General features: G+C 36.6%; 1 protein-coding gene and 1 long non-coding RNA gene across 2 annotated transcripts in view; one reads left to right on the top strand and one right to left on the bottom strand.

Moving 5' to 3' along the window:
* Window positions 1-21,117, top strand: part of SPAG16 (sperm associated antigen 16) — a 1,165,801-nt gene that overhangs the window by 1,111,789 nt on the left and 32,895 nt on the right. The window lies entirely within an intron of this gene.
* The window catches only part of LOC149127288 (uncharacterized), a 150,678-nt gene continuing 147,201 nt past the window's right edge, over window positions 17,641-21,117 (bottom strand). Inside the window, exon 3 of the long non-coding RNA XR_016231449.1 lies at window positions 17,641-19,072. This is a non-coding gene — a long non-coding RNA (uncharacterized LOC149127288). The remainder of the gene's footprint in view (window positions 19,073-21,117) is intronic.

The raw sequence follows: 21,117 nt of genomic DNA, 5'->3' as shown, positions 1-21,117 counted from the left end.
TTATTAAAGATAGGTAAGAGACATATACCATTTATATTATATTGATGGTACTATTTGTCTTCATATTTTTCCATTAGATATTGAACTTCTTTAGGATAGGCATCCGTGCTATTTATTTTGGGTATCATTACAATGCTTAGATGCATCAGTACATGATATTTGGATGGTTGTAAGGTTACTAAGAGCTTCACAGAAGAGACAATGTCTGAATAGGGCTGCTTTAGAAACAGATTCAATTCTGGTATCATGAGAACTACACTCTGAGAAAACCAAAAGTAGAGTATTCTCTAAGTATGCCTAGAGAAGCTAACTCAGCTAAAATATAGAGGTGCTTGGAGAAAAGCCTCATGGAAAATAAGGCTGACACTGTAGATCAGAGAAGATTGTGGGGTACCTTGAATGCAAGACAAATGTATTTCTTTTCTATTTCCCCCTTCTTGGCCAAGATGAACTATATATAGTTTGTTAGCAAAGAGGAATAGCTATACAAAGTTATAACTTTAGGAAGATTATTCTGATGTCAGTTTGTCATATGAAATTGAATGTAGGCTGCAAAAGCTATTAGAAAGATATTGCTACAGTCCAGAAAGGAAGAATGTGTAAAAGGGAAATGGAAAAAAAAAAAAAACAGAATGGTAGGGAGATACACTGTAAAGTCTCCATGCAAAGGACTAAGAAATGCAGCTGCTAAAGGAAAAGAGAGAAGATAACTGAGGTTTCAAGCCTGAGTGACAGAAAGAATGCTCCTGCTTTTGACAAGAGATAGGGAATACAAGAGAAAGCATGAGTTTGTAGGAAAAGATTATGAGTTCAATTTTGGACATAGTGAGCTTGAAGAGCAAATATGAATTTGAACTTGAATATCAGCACTTACTTAAACTCTTCATATCAGGATTGCTTTCCTTTTCCTATTAAGTGACTTAGGGAACTGTCACTTGGTAAGATATTCAAAACCTGACTCCTCTGCTAACAGCAGTCTTCAAGAAATGACTGCCATTTGACTGATTGGGAGTTGCCTTCCAAATGTGGTGTAAAACTTGAAACATAAAGCACCACTACTAATACAGCGAACAGCAAAATTAAAATAAAACATAAGAAATGTAACCTTTTGAATTTTAAATAGAAGAATATTTATGCATCACTATTTCATCTATCATAAGGGGTAGTGCTAAGAATTGAGTAAATGGGGAAAAATTTTAGTTTCCCCAAATTGATTAAAATGATTTTTCAGAGTATTTCCATTAAAAATATGAAGGTTACTTACTGGTGCTCATTTCCTTTATTTTATATCTTTTGAAATATATTAATTATCCCTGCTGTGAAAATGACATTGAAAAGCAGGGTTGTAGGGAGAGATGACATCCTTATTAGTCTGTCATGTTAAAAGTAGTTCCTCACTCTCTTCAAGGTCTGTTTCTCTCTAAAAGTGACAGTCTGATGTACTCTATTATCAAATTCTAAGTAGCCTTGATAAAGCACCAATAAAGTTGTCCTTACAACTAAAAATAAAAAAGGAATTCCATAAAAGCATACCTATGAGCAATATGAGAGGTTGATCACCTGAACAACTTTGTTTGCCTAGTGTCTTTATAAGACCCAAGAACTGTATTTCCTGTGTGTGACTGAGTTGCGCATATAGTCATGTAGTAGTTATATAGCCTTCCCACAGTAGAGTGATAGTTTCTGTTTGACCTACATTTGCAAAGTATCACTGAGACAGGAAATGTTTGTGAATTTCCTAGGAGAAAAATTACTCAACATAGTATGAAATGTTAAAATACATACACATATTCTCCTTTATATATAATTATGTGTGTATTAATAAGTGATCTTCTAATTGCCAACTCTTGGGATTTTTATTTAAATTAAGACATGTGCATTGTATCATATACATATTGAATATATTTGAGTTGCCATAAAATCAACCAAAGTAGGATTTGATTGCTTTTTCATTGAGTTTCTGGTCATCAGATTGAAATGATTAGAACACCAAGGGAAAAGTGAATACACAAAGAGTGATAAGAAATGGAATTAAATGCAAACTGCTTAAACTCCATCATCTTCTGTAACATAGGCTATATATGGTTGAAAAAAATAGAGCCCATTTGTTTTTAGCATGAATGCTGCCCCTAAGCAGTCCTTCCTAGTATGTTATTTTCCAAAATCTGTTGTAACGACTCTCTTTTCTGATTGAAAATCTTAAATTCTCGTCCCCAAGGAAAAAGAGGTGGTTGGGAGGGAGGGAGCTGCCTTTTATTGCTCTTTGCCTCCCTCAAAGGACTTCTTTTGTCTATCTAGAGAGAAGCGTTTCTACCATGAGAGACAGGATTGAAAAGTTGGCAGAGACAAAATTTTTATACCCTTAAAATTCTTATACCCTTATAGGGTATTTAACCTGTGACTTCTTAATGCCTTTGTACAGAAAAGGTAGATAATCATTGTATATATTTTAAACTGGCTTTACTCTTTTAAGAGAAGCTTGCTTAAGTCTACACAGCAGACTCCTAGAATGACATTCGCTGTAAATAACACTCTGACCTCAGAATCAACCGTTAAGTCTTCCTGTCTAGCTGAAATGCCTGTGAGACAATTGATCATAATGAAAGGACTAAGAGTCAAAGGGAGCACATAAACAAGTCTAGTATCTGCTAACACCAACCGATAGAATAAATAAAGGGGAGAGTGATCCAACATGGGAAGTGAGATACTCAGCAGACTCATAGAATGGTGGATGTCCTAAATAGCACTCTGGCCTCAGAATCAGCCCTAAAGGCACTCGGATCTGGCTGAAAAGCCCATGAGAGTATTTCAGGCATGGAAAGCCAAGACACTCTGGCAAAAAGATCTCTGTGAGTGAGATCCCAGTGGAAAGAACAGGTCTTCAAAGAGGGAGGTGCCTTTCTCTGAAGGGAGGAGAGAACCTCCACTTTGACTATGACCGTGTCTAAACAAGATAAGAGTCGGAGAACTCAAGGGGCTTCCATAGCCTTGGAAACTCATAACTGGTGCATAGGGAGATTACTGATGCCATAAACAGGAGTGTCAATTTGTAAAGTCAACAACAGGAGTCACTGTGCACTTACTCCTCATGTAGGATCTCTGTCCTTAATGTGCTGTACACTGAGGCTTAATGCTATAACGGGTACTCAAACAGTATATTTCACTTTGTGTTTCTATGGGGGTGCAAACGATTGAAATCTTTACTTAATGTACACTAAACTGATCTTCTGTAAAAAAAAAAATAAAAAAAAGAAATTATCAATTCCCAACTTGACTCTCACTGGGATTAAACATGACAATAGGTCTGATCTGATTTCATCATCATTTAAAAAAAATCATCTATTATTTTTCACTTTATGTTTCTGTGTGAGAGCAAACTGTTGAAATCCTTACTTAAGGTATACTAAGCTGATCTTCTGTATATTAAGATAATCGAAAATGAATCTTGATGTGAATGGAAGGGGAGAGGGAGTGGAAAAGGGGAGGGTTGTGGGTGGGAGGGACGGTATGGGGGGGGAAGCCATTGTAACCCATGAGTCGTACTTTGGAAATTTATATTCATTAAATAAAAGATAAAAAAAAATATTTAAAAAAAAATGCCTGTGAGAGCATTTCAGGTATGGAAAGCCAAGACACTATGGCAAAGAATATCTTATATGAAGGATCTCTGTGAGTGAGACCCCGGTGGAACGAAGGGGCCATCAAAGAAGGATGCACTTTTCTCTAAAGGGAGGAGAGTTCTTCCACTTTGCTTATGGCCCTGTCTAAATACTGATGGAGTCTGTGGACTCAAAAGGCTTCCATAGCCTTGGCAGCTCATGAAAGAGCTTCGGGTGATCACTGACATCATAAATAAGAGCATTAATTTTTAAATGAACAACAGAAGTCACTGCACACTTACTCCCCATGTAGAACCTCTGGCCTTAATGAGTCATACTATCAAAATTAACTGCAAAACTTGTTCTCAAACTGTACTTTATATGTTGTATGTGGTGTGTGGGTTCAAACTGTTAAAATATTTACTTAGCATAGAGTTGGTCCTCTGTATATAAAGTTAAACTAAAAATTAACCATAATGAAGAATGGGATGGGAGAAGGTGGGACGGGAGTGGGGGTAAGAGGGCAGGTATGGGGGAAAAGAACCACTATATTCCTAAAGTTGTACCTATGAATAATGCATTCATTAAATAAAAGCTTTTTTTAAAAAAAGGAGAAGATTGCTTAAACAATTCTTGAGGCCAGTAAATTTAACATCTACCATCACAACTCATAATTAGTTGCACTTATATTGATCCAATATGTATCTTTCATATACATGTGAAATCACACATACTTGTGTAGGGAGTTGGGAACAGATAGTTAAGTGTTATTACAGAAACTACATTGAATATAACTGGCCTGTAGATTATTGACATTTTAGTACTTAAAATTCTCTTTTAGTAAACAGATGCAGAAAAGGCAACTATAGAACATGATTGGAAATAGCAGTTCTTTAAGGATAACAAAGGGAACCTCTTGAACTCAAAAAAGCTTCTTAACATGGAGTAAGCTTTGAGGCATGTAAATAAAATAATTCTTTACTCTCAACAGCCTTTTGTTTTTGTTATATATATAAAAAAGATATGATCCAACTCCACTCTCTTGCTTCCCTTTTCTCCCAACATTTATTCCAATATCACACATTGTCTTCTGATTATAATCTGATTGTATCAAGTAGCTCCAGTTTTGTTCTTCAAAAAATTCTGCTACTGAGTAGCTATTCTCAGTGTTTTCAATCTATCAGTTTTCTTCTCTTCCCACAAGAAAATGTCATTCCCACACTATTTCAACAATTTCCCCTTTATTCTCTGACCTTTACCTCAAAGACCAGGATGATGTAAATACATGTTAAAAAGCTTTGAAAGCTTTGTGTGAATATGGTGGATAGAAAAATGCTCTTTTTCTAAAGACAAGGATCTCAGTATTGAATTTTTCCTATAATAACTCTTTCTGTAAAGAATTCTAAGCATCCACTTTAGTTACATAAGTATGCCATGGAAATTATCTTTATCACTCCCTTATCATCAACATATTTTTTAAACAACTTTTATCTTCACCTCACAAGCTACATTTATCTTTCTTAAATTGCCACATCTGGTTACATATCCCATATTCTTCTCTACTCATACCTTCAAACACCTTCCATTCGGCTTCCTACCCTAAGCTTCATGCTCACTTTCTAGTCCTATCAAATGTTTCTATTATAATATTCATACTCTCTCTGATATACTAATCTAAGGTCAAGAAATGTCTGAACATTTTCCTCAATATCTTGTGGATACTTTAACGATCCCTTTAATTGAAATGTTGTGTTTTCTCATTATGATGTCCAACAGGGAATTTTCAAATTAATATAATTCCAAGATGTCACTAAACTGACTCAGAAGTCTATATTTGACTACTGTCCATGCCATTTAACTGAAATATATATGATCATATTTTGGGTATGAAAAATACTATTTCATTTAAAATCCTTCTTATGTGATATAAATAAAGTAGAAAAAGTTGAATTACCTTATTATTTTCCTCTTTAGATTTAATCAAGAGTCCTACAGTTCATATTCAATATCAGGCAATAAAAATGTGTTGGCATAAAAGACCAAAGGCTGTTTTCTTTCCTCTATCTGAAGATAGTGACAAGAAATTTATATCATTTTTGCATTACTGATACATTGCACAACACTCATCTGAAACTAGCTAAAGGAGTCTAACCTTCTTTGATGCAAGTCTTCTACTCCTACCAGCTTATTATCAATGAACAACCATTGTGTACTTCTTCCCTATTTTCAGTACCTACTTCATATTTACTCTCTTCATTGTACCATCATCCTGAGGAAATTTCAAAGATAATCCTTCTAAATAATTAACCTCATAGTCTTGGATCCTAATAGTCCAATGACCTAAGTCAAGTCACTATAGAAACCAATTCATATGACCATACTATGAACTAAAAGTTCATGAACTTTTAGTATTATCTTAAACTCTTATACTTCTTAGAATATAAATTCTGAAATTTCCATCTCTGCATTTAATATTTTATTTTTCAAATTTCCATTATCTCTGTGCCCATTAATAATTTTTTCATCTAAAATCTCCACCACAATTTTACAATACCCATATAATGCATCTTCTTTTTGCATTTATTTCTCACTTTCCACAACATAGCACAATGATCAGTTATTCTGTGTACCATTGCCTGAACTCCCAGTCCCATTGTTTTACCTGAGGCAAACCTCTTGTCAGCCTTCAACCTTATGTCAACCTGAGGACAAGCTAATGTGAATACTGTACATGCATAAAAAGGATAGGTGTGGAGTCTCCAGGTGTGGACCAGAACCTTCTAACTTCCATGAGTTTTGTGAACTCAGTGAGTAGTTTTATGAACTAATATCTGCAAGTTTTTGCCAATTGGCTGCTAGTAACTGTGAAGTTGAGAGCTTCACTTTTCTTATTTGTAAAATAAAGATAACTTTGCTTTTTTATTGTAGGCATTTTGATGAAAGACACACTATGAAAAAACCCTGGCTTATAGCAGATATTTAAAAATGATGATTTTGCTTCCTTCTCTCTCCATCTCCACATAAATAAGGTCTATGACATATTTACTTTTCATCTTTATTTCAATATTGTTCATTGACCACATCTTTTCATTCTCCACAAAAATAAATTTCACTTATTTCCAAGACATACATTCCCATAACTGCTTTGTAATTCTCAACAAATAATATACTCATTTCCTCTTTTCTCTAATGAAGAGACTATAAATCATGAGGTTGTAGATTCCTTCAGGTTTTCTTCCAAGTTTATCTAAATACAGTACTCTCTCTTTATCCACAGAGAGTATGCTCTAAGACCACGGTGAATGCCTGAAACTGTGCACAGTAGGAAACCCTCTTTATACTATGTTTCTTTCTCTACCTCCATAGCTATGACTTTTTATTTGTTGAACTCTTTATTTAAAGCCATTAAGCCTTTGACTGTAACATAAATTAAAAATACATTATCTCAAAAAATGTTACATTGGAAAAAATTAAATTTAGACAAAATATTAGAAAAAGTGATACAGCAATTACAATAACATAATAAAACTTATATAATTGTGGTATCCCTCCCAAAATATCTATTGTATTGTACTCAACCTTCTTGTGATGACTGAAATGATGCAATGACTATGTGATGAGATGGAGTGAGTTGAATTGTATAGGTATTGTGACATAGTGTTGGGCTATTATTGACTTTATTTCTTGAGCACAAACATTACAGAGATAGTATGAGAGTCAATCTGATCATCAAGATTACTGCTAAGTGACTAACAAGTGGCAGGATGAGTTGGGTATGCTAGCAAAGGGATAGTTTGTGTCCTGGCCAGGATGGAGTACTGTGGTACAAGATTTCATCACCAAACTCACAATGGTGTGCAATTTAAAAGAGGAATTATTTATTTCTGGAATTTTCCATGTCATATTTTCAGAACGGTTGACTGCTGGTAACTGAAACCATTGAAAATGAAATCACAGAAAAGGGGGGGGGGGGGCTTCAGTATTCACCCATATTACTGTGTGGCAAGAAGTAACATCAAAACCATCCTCTCTACCACTAATATTTATAGTACCTTCTTTTGCCTTCTCTAAGATGGTATTTTATCAATGATTTATTTTCTGGTATTAGTAATCCCTCATCTCAGGATCATGCCCCTGTTCCAATTAATCTGTTGAAAAATTAATCTGCTAAAAATTAAAAATGAAGATATAAATTTCTATCCACACTTTGGTATCAAAACTGTTTTCAAAGGCAAAAATAATCTGACAATTTTGTAAACCCCAAGTTTTCATTTGGTCTTCATCTCTGCAGCTCTTGGTATAATTGCCCAGAGCCTACTTGTTAATAACATCTTCCTATGTTGTTTTTAATGCTCCTAGTTCCCAGATTCATCCTGTTTACCATATTTATAAGGTTCCCTTCTGCAATTCCACCAAAAATCTCTCTACACTGAACTGACATTGTGTAAAGAAATGGTACAGGTCGGCCCATTTCTCAGTAAATTGTTGTATCGAAAAAAAAGTCCCAACAAAATTTGTAAGCTGATTTTTTCTGGCCACTCCTATCCATGCTTTGGATTCAATCTATGGCATTTATCTTACTTTTCTGTATTACACTTTACAGCACTTCAGCAATAATCATCCATATATTGATAATCACCCTATCTTCACTGAGGTATAAGGAATAATAACCACAATCAAGTTAGTTAACATGCCTGTCACCTCATCTTATTATCTTTTTCTATTTTTTTTTTTTTTTGCTTTGCGTGAGAATAATTAAGATGTGCTGTCTTTGCAGGTTTCAAGTATACTTTTTCTTTTTTTATTTTTTACAGGCAGAGTGGACAGTGAGAGACAGAGACAGAGAGAAAGGTCTTCCTTTACAGAGACAGATTGAGAAACAGAGATCTTCCATCTGCTGGTTCATTCCCCAGATAGCCACAATAGCCAGGGCCAGGCCAGGCAGAAGCCAGGAGCTTCTCCCAGGTCTCCCACATGGGTAGCAGGGGCTGAGGCCATCTTCTGTTGTTTTTCCCAGGCCATTACCAGGGAGCTCTATGGGAAGTAAAACAGCTGGGACATGAGCCTGAGCCCATATGGGATGCTGGGACTGTGGGCAGCCACTTTACCTGTTACACCCCAACTTTGGCCCCAAAATACAGTATTGTTAACTCTAGTATCATCTCACTTATATAATGTACCTAAGAAAGTCAAACTCAAGGGAACAGAAAATAGAATGATAGTTATCAGGGTTTAGAGTGTGAAAGAAATAGGGAGATGTTGATCAAAAGGCATAACAATTCAATTCAAGATGTATTTATGTAAGAATTCAGTTTTTTTTTTTTTTGGAAAGTCTAACGTGCTGCATATCATATGGGCACTTAACAGCACAATGTGTAATAATAGAATTATGTTGAGGGAGAGATCTAATGATGTCATACTTCAATCAAATTTTCTATGCTAACCTCAAGCTCCTGGACAGTCTCAACTCTATTTGTAGCTGAATGTCGCACTTCCTAGCTTTTAGTCCCCATCTACCATGGGTTGTTCCAAATCACTTTAGAGATTGGAAGGGGCTTTCACTTTAGTGGAGTCAATACTTGGTTCACAGACTACGGTAGGCTTTTTACTGGAGTAATTCATTATGTCTGATTGAAGACCTCCCAAGTGTGGGATGACACTTAAGGACATTCTTCAATAACATTGCTCTAACGTTAAGTACCCCAAGGGAAATCCTATTGTTCCTAGGTAAGAACAGCCTGCCCAGTTTTTTATAATAAGCACATGCTGCACATTAGCACCTGTTCTGTGCCAGGAAAATAAATTCACATAAGGTAACAATGTGCAAATTATGAATTATAGACAATGGTATATATATATACACATATATGTATATATACAAAAGGAATGTTCAAAAATTGTAAAATATTATGATAAAGCAGTGCATAGATTTCAAAACTTTTTGCAGTAAAATCAGCTGTCTCTTAATTTCATTTTTCCTGTAAACTTTTGAAGTTCCCTTGTGTTGTGTGAATATATGAACACACTGTGTAGTTTATTACTAGAACTTCCCTTGTCTTCTCTTAACTTTGAGATATATCTTGGTCCCTTCGGACTCTCTTACTGACTTTCCCTTATTTCAAGTGAAACTGATAATACTTTGTAGAAAATTCATACAGCAATCAGATATTAGTGATCCTTCACCAACTGAGTTCTCAGTTTCAGAATCACACACAAAGTTGGTTGGGGACCTAAATTCCATGCTGTTTTATACTGTGTCTCTATAATAGAAGTAATATAAACAATCTGTTGTGTGATCTGCCTCTTCACCATGGTCAAACAGGACACATAGTGATCTCAGCTTTCTTGACACATCATAGCAGTGCAAATAGCTAGTTTCTATCATTTAAGCCTCCAAATTAAACAAGATCAGACTTCCCTGCCTAAAGCAAATGAAACAATAAAACTGCATATATAATCAGGATAAAAAAAAACTTGCAAGAAATCAGTGAAAAACAAGTAAGTCTCCTGTTTAACATTATATAAAACATTATCTCTGGGAATTATTTTAAGAAAAACATGCCATTTTTTTTTGAGGATACAATGTAGATGTCAAGGTCAGCATATAGGCACAGTCTCTGTGATCCATATATCTCAAGTAGGTTACATGGAATTCACAGAGTTGACCCCCAAAAAAGTTGCAAGTTAGGACAAGTGAATATGTCATTCTTCTCTGCATACGGTTTTATGGTGTCATAAGTCTTAAGTAAAAGGAGTAGGGAAAATGGGGTGTATGTTTTCTGCCATCATGTAATATAAAACCTCAGTGCTTTCTCTATCACTGTTCACTCCCTCCCCCTCAAAAGTAAATTCCATGAGATTCTGTCATCCATCCTTTTTAAGTTAGAAATAAAAACTTCAGGAGCCAGCACTGTGGCACAGTGAGTTAACACCCTGGCCTGAAGTGCTGGCATCCATATAGGCACCAGTTCAGGTCCCAGCTGCTCCACTTCCAATCCTTGGGCCCCTACATCCGTGTGGGAGACCTGGAAGAAGCTCCTGGCTCCTGGCTTCGGATCGGCACAGCTCTGGCTGTTGCAGCCAATTGGGAAGTGAACCAGTGGATGGAAGACCTCTCTCTCTCTGTCTCTCTCCCTCTCCCTCTCCCAGTGTAACTCGTAACTTGACTGTCAAATAAATAAATAAATCTTAAAAAAAAATAAAAACTTCTATTGACATTGAAATATTTAAGTATATGTAGCAGCAAATAGTGCTACCTACATTTACTAATGTTCTGGAATGACAAAGCAATATTCAACAAGAAAGGAAAATCATGATGACTATTTTAGATAGCTCCAAGTCTATGAGAAAATCAGAGGTTACATCGAAGAATGTAGTAAAATTGTGTTTTTCATATTTATGAAACCCTAGCAAAGTTACATATGCTACTAGACTGACATTTGCTTAATAAAGATAAATAATAGCTCAGGAAAAATGCTTTCAGAATGAACTGATACTACTGAGGAATTCGTTTAGTGAATTTTAAACATCTTTTAAAAATATCACTTTCTCATGATTAACAAATGTTATGAAGAAGAGAAGTACTATATGCCAAGGCAAAAATATAGGATTACATTTCTCTTTGATGCTGCCATTGATTACATGAGACATGGCTATAAAGCAGTAAAACTGATTACAGGAGTTATACATTCTATGGTTTAACTTGACAATGCTGATCATCCTTTCAGAATAATATCAAATCTCATGTATTTCTAAGGGATTAAAGCTAATAAATTATTAACTTGCAAAAGAGAAATATCTTAAATTCTTACACATGTAGTCAGTGACTTGGAATGCTTAACTGTTAATGATGCACATATAGAATAATGGGCAGGGAAATCATTGGGAAAAGCACCCTTGCAATAGGACAATGGCCCTTCTGTCCTAATTCCAATGTCCTAGGAGTTCAATCGACAAGAAAGAGAGTACTTCACTGATGGGAGTGCAGACTAAAAGGAAAAAGCCTTCTTTCATGAAAAAGGAAGCTGGAGAAAATGAGGGATTTACTACCTTTGCTGCACACCTTTTTATTTTTTTTTATCTCCTGCCAGTGATGAGTGGAAATAAAAGAATCTGTTTTTACTTTCTCATGGCAGTTGTTTTGTAAATCATCATTGTAATTGACAGAATGTGAAATTCTTCCTTCATTTAGCAACAGTCCTTTGAGTAACCACTATGCACAAAACTGAATGTTGTTGCAGGGATATGGAAGCAAGTAAAACAGACAAGGCTTTTGCCCTTCGGTTTGTCAGTGTAAGTGGGAGCCAAAAACAAGCAATGTCAGAAGGCAGTAGGATACCAGACTAAAACAGAGCAATGCAAAGGGAGGAGCATGGCTGGAAACTGGGCTCAAGAAACAGGTTGCAGTCAGATTAGCAATGAAGCTATCTTAACCATATTTCTAAAGGATTAGGATTTTCTCTGGTGGGAAACTTGTAAACACGGTCTTTATGCTAATTGTTTCAGATGAACTCCAAAAGTGTCTGCTTGGCAGCAGCACACCAGCAAAGGAATCTGGGAATGACTCTAAAAATATCCAGAATGATTTTCTTCAGATCAAATTCCTAAGTAAGCAAGAGTATCCAAAATATATTTGGCAGACGTTAAAATTAATATTTACAATGAAATGCTTCTTATTATACATTAGACAGGACAAGAAATTTCAGGGACTACCAGCATCAGAATCCTAACATCTCTGGATATTCAGCAGATAGTTTTTTAAAAAATCTGTTCACATTTAAATCCCTTAAAAGCTGATTCCTCTAGCTCCTGTTGCTTGACAAACTTGTTTTTCTAAAATATTTGTTATCACAAATTCTTTTATCAAATAGAATAGATCCAAGCAGAACATCAAGAACTGTAAATTTCTCAAAATGTACAAAATGTTGGAGATGCAAGCTGCACCTGCAGCCCAAAAGCAAATGTGTTGAGTAATCACAGATCCCAAACAAAGCTGCACTACAGTAATTTACTCAGCTAATCATTATATGAAATAGAACATTTGATTTCTGCACCAAAGTCACATCGAAGTAAATGCATACCTCATTTGATTAAATAAAGCACCACAAACAAAAATCATTCAGCTCAATGAGTGATTCTTACTCAGCACTCAATAATCTAAGCTCTTTCCTTAGAGAGGGCACTGTGTCTTTTATTTATTCATTCATTCATTTGCATGTGCTTTCTGGAACATGGAGACAGGGTCAGCATGAAATTCTCAACTGCCAAGTGTCACCTAAGTGCTATTGTCTTGTGAAAAGATACACAATGCTTTTTGATATTTAAGTTTCAAAAATACCTGCCACATACATGTGGCATTTACTATACATTTAAAAATGTGTCTGAGTACACATGAGAGAAAACAGATCAGGAACTCTGGTTTTCAAATAGCAAGGGAACTAACCTTCAGTCACTTGACCGTTTAACACTAGGGCAAGACAGACACCTTAATCACTTCCTTTCTCTAGCACTGTTGATCTTTCCAGACCTTACAACCAATTTTCAAACAAAAATTTAATTGAAATTATTCTCTAGCATGCATAGTAATTTGCTTATCAAAGCAAACACGTAAAATTGTTGAAAATACAAAACTTGAAATATCTCTGAATGAGCTATTTTGGTTTTTAAGAAACTTATTAGGGAAGAGTTACAAAAAAAACAGTTTACAAAGTAGAGCCAAGAATTTTTCCATTCCATTCTGGTTTATTTTCCCTTACTGTAGCCTCTTAGCCAGTTGATGAATGCCTGCCAGACACCTAGACCCTTACAAATCCTCCCAATACACACTTGCACAAAAGTGCATGCACTCACATGCTGCACACAAAGGAAAACACTGTTCTCAACCACTAGCCTGAAATGTCCTGGATATATGTGGTTAAGTGGTAGTAAATTAGTGAAGCAAAGAGCATACCGCCTATGCTTTGCTATTTGCTGTCTACTAGTATATCTACAGGTTAGACATTTATATTATTAGCTGTAGAACATTAGGAACCATACATAATACCTCTTTTTTTTTTTCATTTGGGCATTGTGGTGCCATGGGTTGGGTACCACTTGGGATGCCTGCCTTCAATATCAAACTGCTAGTTTCATTCCCAGTTCCTCTAGTTTCTATGCAGTTTTCTGCTAATACATCTGGGAAGGAAACAGATGACAACCAAGTTTTTGAGTCTCTGCCACCATGTGGGAAACTTGGATGGAGATTCAGTCTCCTGGCTTCAACCTGGCCCAGCCCAGCTGCTATACTCATTTAAGTAGTGACCCAGTGGATAGAAGATCTCTATCTATTTCTCTATCTCTGACTCTCCACACTTCTGGTAAATAAATCATTTTACAAAATTTTGATATTGAACAAAGAACAGTAATTATCTCTGGTTTGGAAGAAATGAAAAGGGGAGATTTCACTATGTTATACACTATGTTACAATCTATGCACCTTAGATTCCATAAAATATTCTATTTTAAAGCAGTTGGATAATGGTTGATTTTTTGTGCTTTCTTATGCTGTTCATTGTTTTTAAAGTTTTTAGATAAAACAAAGATGATGGAATAAAAATAATGAAGGAAAATGGAATAAAGGCTAAAAGCAAAATTGGAGTTGACAATGGACAATTCATGGCAAAATTAGATATTTTATAATACATTAGATGTATTTTTCTTATTTGAATATCTGTATGATGGATCATGACATCTCAATAACCTTTTTATTGCCTCTGGAATGCAGCCCACTAGGGTAACAACTTAGCAACTTAGTAAGCTTTGGTTAAGTAAATGGATTATAAAGTGAATCAACTTTTAAATATAATGTGCAAAGTCATCTGGACCACATGACACATTTCCTGCATTTCCAGGCATTGCCTAAAACTATGCCTGCTACATCTAAGAAAACCATACTATAGAAATCTAAAAATAAATAGTTAAAAATAAAGAGATCAAATTCAAAAGTCATTATTTTTTCTTTCTTAATAATCATCTATTTTAAATACTATTTTCCATATATGTGATTAAAATGACTCCATTACCACAAAACAGCCTCACCTAGTAGAGTGAATGTTCTTTGTGTTCCTATAAGATTCCATGACACCACTGAACATCCTTAAGTAAGATCTCTTGATTACCTGTTTTCCCTTTATGAAGAAGGAAAAGGATTCAGTCATCTTTGTAACTGAGATCTTCATTATAGTGCCCAACATTTGGGTTTCTACAAAATGTTGAGTAAATGACATGAATCAGTGACTAATTAAAAAAAAAAGTAGGACTTGATATTAGTAGTGCTTATTGGTAGTAGATCATCAGGAGCTCCCTTAGGAATGTAGCCATGTGACTGTCAATCTGGTGTAGTAGCAGAATAATGATTTAAAAGAGATCTATGTCCTAATTGCTCAAATTTGAGAATATGTTGCCTTACATAGGAAATGCTTTTGCAGTTGTGATTAAATTGGAGCTTCTGAGATGCGGCATCACATAGAAGGTCCAGCTATGCTTAATGTAATCACAAGAGGCATGGCAGAAAAGGCAGGAGGACCAGAGCCAGCAGAGATGAGGCATGATGCTGCAAGTTGGGTAGGAGTGGTTACCAGCACAAAAGCAGGAATGCAGGCAGTCCGTGGGAACCAGAAAATACATAAAAGGCAAGTTCTTCTATAATCTCCTGATAGCGTATGGCCACGCTGATTTATGTGATCTGTTTATCCAGATCTGTAACATAATCCATGTGTTTGTATTACAATAGCAATAGGAAACAATTATGGCAAGTATATCAGTTAGGGATAATTTTTTACTTCAAATAGCAAGAAACTCAACTCTAACCGTTGTAAACATAAAACAGTATGAAAGTGCATTGCTTATACATTAGGAAGTCTGATATGGGACAACTCAGTTTTATCATCAGTGATGCCACTTAATTTTGTTTTATATCTCTGCTCTTTATCTCCAGTCTATGTACTTCATCCTAAGATCAGTTTCCTTATAGATTTGGGAAGGTTGCCAGCAGGAATCAGATTTAAATTCTTCCTTGTTCACTTTTAGAATGAAAAGAAACTGGCTTCTCACATTATCTACCTTGGTAGACTTGTGCTAATCTGGGTCCCTACCTGGAACTTCCTGCAGGAGCTACCAATGACAGGGCAGAGGCTTGAACAAATTCAATATTCTTTTAGGAAAGGGAAAGAGGAGAATGTATGTCAGCTAGGATCATAGCAATGCATCACAAAGCATCTCACACAATCCTGTGTTTAGAAGACTGTAGGGATGAAAGTGGTAAAACAAGTACCAGGGACACTGTGCCCTCAGTCCAGGTTTAGGAAACAAACTCCAGCTTTTACTTGGCAATGTATCCGCTTGCTCTAAAAGGACAGTTGTATAATAGAAAGAGCAGCAGCAGTTAGCAAAATCTCACGACTCATTCTGCCAGGCTGAGACTGGCAGTTAGTCTGGACTTTTTTCCACCTGGGGAATGGCAATGTGCCCAGCACCTTGGCTCATCACACCACCGTCTGGCCTACCTGCTGCAGGTTGCTGAACTCTGGATTGGATTGACAGCAGATAGCCTCTTGTGAATAACCCCTAAAACTGGTGCATTTTCTTTGAAGACTGACAGTATATTTCTGTACACATGTTACTGCCTTCTTCTGTAGTTGAAATCTGTTTAACAGGTATCTGTTATGGTTCTTCTGAAGAATTTCCTACCCAACCAATTCTGCAGCAAAATTATACCAGTTTTGTAGAACCTTTGAGTTTGTAGACCTTTGAGTTGCAAAGCCTATAAATAGCAAAGCTGTTATTAATGTTAGGATAGTATGTGTTCCTCCTTTTATATGCCTAGGAGTTACTACAAAAGCTGGATATCTGCATGGAGGTGACCTATAAAAATTGCCCTCTCCTAACACTATTCATGAAATCTAAGGTTTGTCCCAGGAGTGGTCCTGAAGTGCCACAGGGAGGCTGGGAAAGAGGAGGAACATTACAAGTTCTCCAGATTTGCTTGGACTGGAGATGGAGGCGAGGAAAGTTCCTCTATGTTATTTGCAGAAGAAAGCTGGAATGGGTGACATAGTGATCCCCTTAGGTATGCTCCACCCCAAATTAACTGTAGGAGAAATCTGACCACAATAACATTGATCTTCATAAGGATTGCTTAGGGAAATAATGCTTGTCAGGGAGACACATCCACTCTCCACTGGAGGCTTAAGCATTTGCAGAGAACTAATATCAATGACAGAGAAGAACTACCCTTCACTATCCGTCTGCTTCTTGGAATCTTTTCATATACAGCACACAATCTTCCCCAGCCTGTGCCTACACCTCAGGATAGCCCAGGATCCAGGAAACAGTCCCAGACCATGAGCATGAAGAGGCTGAGCTCCATGTCCCACCAGGACAGAGACTGCATCTTCTGGACACTGCATCTCTATTTCCAAGCACATTGCCAGAACAGCAAGTCATTAGAGTTATATGGAGGATTAAATGAAATAATAAACAACTTCATAAAGATAGATTTTGTCAGTAAATAGGAGGGCAAGGATAGAGCAAGATGGTGAGCTAATGGTGAAAGGAGCTAGAGTTGTGTCACTATTCAACAACATTTATGGAGCATTTTCCCTTAAACAAGTCATAACAAACCTAGAGCACTGACCTCTAAAATCCTGTAGATTCCGCTATTGGTGTTTATGGGGTAGAAACTAAAGGTCTTTTTACCCAATGAGCATCACATGAATTTTCAGGCCTAGCAAAATGTTAGTATATGAAAAAAACATTTCTAGTTACTGGAAATCTTCAAGAAAATGCCCAAAACGATTTTCAGAAACATTTCTATCGAACTCTACTGAAATTACATTTTATGTAGTCCTATGTGATTGCCTCTGCTTTATTGTTCAAGAACTGTTAATAATGAGTGAGAGTTTTAATATGCAGAAAGCGAGCAACAGAATGGGGCCCAAGGTTCTTCTATTTACTAATAAAACACATAAAGACCCTGTTTGAGCCAGTTTCCAGATATAATTTACTGGCATATTCATTGTTTAATTTATTTCTAATTTAGAGAAAAATCAGTATACAGAGAAGTTAAAACAAAGAATATATTCCATATGAGATGGATCAGAGGCTCTCAAGAGGCATACAACAATTTTTCATACAGTTGCGAAATGAAACCACCAAATAGAACTGATAGACGCCCCAGCATACGTCAGGCAACAGCACGGGGGTGAACTTGGTTACTACTCTTTGCGTCACCATTTCCAGTGAATGTTTTCCACAAAGTGAAGTCAATTATTGCTTCCACTTCTACATTAGAGTAATTGGTTCTTGCTTTCCAGAGGAGAATTTATTAAAGCAATTTTAGTAAATAATGGGAAAAGGCTTCTCATTTACTATTGAACCCGTTGGGTATGGATAATCATTCTACTTTTCCTCCAAATCCTAAGAGAATTCTTGGTACTACTACATGTATAAAATTCTGTCTCCTTTTTTTGCAAAGGGATTCTGATTAATAAGAATGACACAATAAAATGGTTATGCTTAATAAAAACAATTCTAAGAAATAGTACCTTTCCAAGTATTGATTATCATGTGTTCCAAAGAAGACTGAGGGTGGGCTTAAAGGGTAATTCAAAGCATGTGTATTTTCTAAATAGTTTTAAGATCTCAGTTGCTTTTAAGGACATACATGATTCAGCTAAATTTCTAACAACTCCTGCATCAAATGAGATCCTTATCAAAGCCCAGAAGTGCTTTCCTTTTGATGAAGTTACTCCATGTGTGAAAGAGCAATGATGCCTTTCCATGTGGGCAAGCTTTCTCTGCATAGAGTATGAGATTTGAGGAGCTATAATTTCTGAAGCCAGTTGCCTTTCTCCTGTCAATATTTTTTAAATTTTTTTGAGTAAAACCTTTTTAGAATGCACAAGAGATTTCATCATTTGAACAGGGAGCTGGAACATCAGTTTCACAGCATATTTGGCAAACTTGGGAATGCAATGTAGGAATCAAACCATCTACAAAAGTGTTGATGCAGTCCTTACAACTTCCAGTGCTGAGTGTAGCCAGAGTAAGTGGGTGAAGCCAGATCCGGGTCTCCAGGTGAGGAGCAGCATCATTGTCTGGCATCTCAAGGGAACATCGGTAACTAAATTTTTCTGGCCTCAGAGAACACACATCAAAGTAATAGGTAATTTGTTACTCAATACAAGCTAAATAAAGCAAGGCACAACAACACAAAAACATTACTAGATGCCTATACAAATATGCCAAGGACTGAAACACCATTTAATTCAGGTAAGGACAAGCAGTTCTGCTTCTGTTATCTGGAGTGTTGCCTTAACTCCCGGCTTTGCTTTGAAAATCAGACTTGACTTTGCATCCACAGAAAAATATTAATTCAGAACTGACTTGGATTTGTTCCTTGGGCAAAAGGTTAAGTGATCCATAAATTTATTTCCCTGTAGATTTGGAAAAGAAAAGTAAATATCACAGTGATTCGTTAGCCAAGATTTTTAGCAACAGAATCCTTGAATATCCCTCCTCTAATTAGAGTCAGTGTTGTATGGTGAATAAGAAATAATTAAAATATTTGACTCATCCACGTGATGCCAATGACCAGAAAGTTCAAATCCACAAAGAAATCTGATTAATAAGGAATGACTCTAACCTGCCTTATGTTTGACTAAGAGCTAATTCCATTGCAAATGTGCAAGGAAGCATAAGTCATCCCAGTCAAATGGCTTTTTGTTAGCATAACTTCACTGGGAAGAAATGCTCAATATCTCCAAACCTAAACATATTTGTTGTAAAATAGAACCTATATTTTTCATGATCTAACCTTAGATTTTGTGGGCCGTCCTCCAGTGACTCAACATTAGTTTAAAAAGTACCTTTATAACTCATGGCAGGCAGTCTGTGTGCAGCAAATTCTGTGATTGCAGGTAAAAGCCTTTGGATTTATACCTGGTCATGGAGGAGAATGTACTTGAAAAAGATAATAGTGGTAGAGAGACTTGGAGATGGCACCATCCTCTCTCTGCATCAGTGACTCCAGTTACTGAGTATCCATCAAGCACATGACATTGATGTATGCTCACTTAAAGTTTCAAGTTTGACTCCTAACAGCTTTTTTCTAAATAAGGAGCATTATCTTCATGTCCCTTTGTGTCTCCAAAAAATTGTTCAATATGCAGCCAGAGTCTAGGATTTTTCCTCTGAGAGTCATGAAAGGATGTGCCAGATACAGAAAATCATAGAGTAGAGGAGGTTCTATGAAAACAACTTGGTTTCTTGCCTCTCTAAGCAAGACCACTGTATGGTGGAGCACTGGTGTCACAAAGCCAAGGGCTTGGCATGCCTAACTACATCTCTGCGTCTTTGCTCACCCTACTTTACTGCTTAAATCCCCCATCCTGCTTAAGCATTCCTCATTCTCCTATCCCATAATATACATCTCTATTCAGTCCAAAAATGTCTTATTCAGTACAACACTGTACTTGTCCTTTCACATAGAGAGGTGCATAAAACGGACATGTTTTAACCTTCTTTGAACTATAGTCCATAAGGAAGAAAGGCATTGTGAAAGATGATTATAATAATTATGTAAGTAATGACAGGCTGCATGGTGATGGAAAGAGGTTCTCACAGTGTAAAGAAGACATATAGTGAGAGATACTAGGCATACTTCAAGAGATCAAAGGAAGCACCTAAAATGAGAGACCCTGACTAGAATTTGAGGGAAACTCACTTAATGAGGGTAAGGAGATTCTTGGAGGACAGGACTCCCCAGCTTGAACGAAATCTAACTTGTGTAGGTTGGGGGGTGAGAATGGAGTGAGGAAGTGGAGTGAAAATTAAATGGAATGGAGATTATATAAAATATAAGACAAATGGCAAGTCATCAAAAGATCTATAGGCCGGCGCCGCGGCTCAATAGGCTAATCCTCCACCAGCGGCACTGGCACACCGGATTCTAGTCCCAGTCGGGGCGCCAGATTCTGTCCCGGTTGCCCCTCTTCCAGGCCAGCTCTCTGCTATGGCTCGGGAGTGCAGTGGAGGGTGGCCCAAGTGCTTGGGCCCTGCACCCCATGGGAGACCAGGAGAAGCACCTGGCTCCTGCTTTCGGATCAGCGCGGTGCGCCGGCCGTAGCAGCCATTGAAGGGTGAACAAATGGCAAAGGAAGACCTTTCTCTCTGTCTCTCTCACTGTCCACTCTGCCTGTAAAAAAAAAAAAAAATCTCTAGTGACATGATCAGATTTAGATTTCTTAAAACTTACTCTGGCTGTTATGTGGACGGTTGTTTACGAAGACCAAATGGAGGATGTTGCGACAATTAATGTACCTAGAATTCTCTCTATACATCTCTGTTGATTTAAAAAAAATTAACTTTGCTCATTAGCCTGTGATCACTGATAGATACTTCCATACTCCAAGTGATTAATGCCTATTAAAGACACGAGATTCAGAACTCCTAAGATAGCATCATTACTTTGAATATGAGC

This window comes from Oryctolagus cuniculus, chromosome 3, assembly GCF_051225735.1.
Source record: "Oryctolagus cuniculus isolate XC-2025 breed Fujian yellow rabbit chromosome 3, ASM5122573v1, whole genome shotgun sequence".
Lineage (NCBI taxonomy): Eukaryota > Metazoa > Chordata > Mammalia > Lagomorpha > Leporidae > Oryctolagus > Oryctolagus cuniculus.
This window is presented reverse-complemented; position numbering and strand designations above follow the sequence as displayed.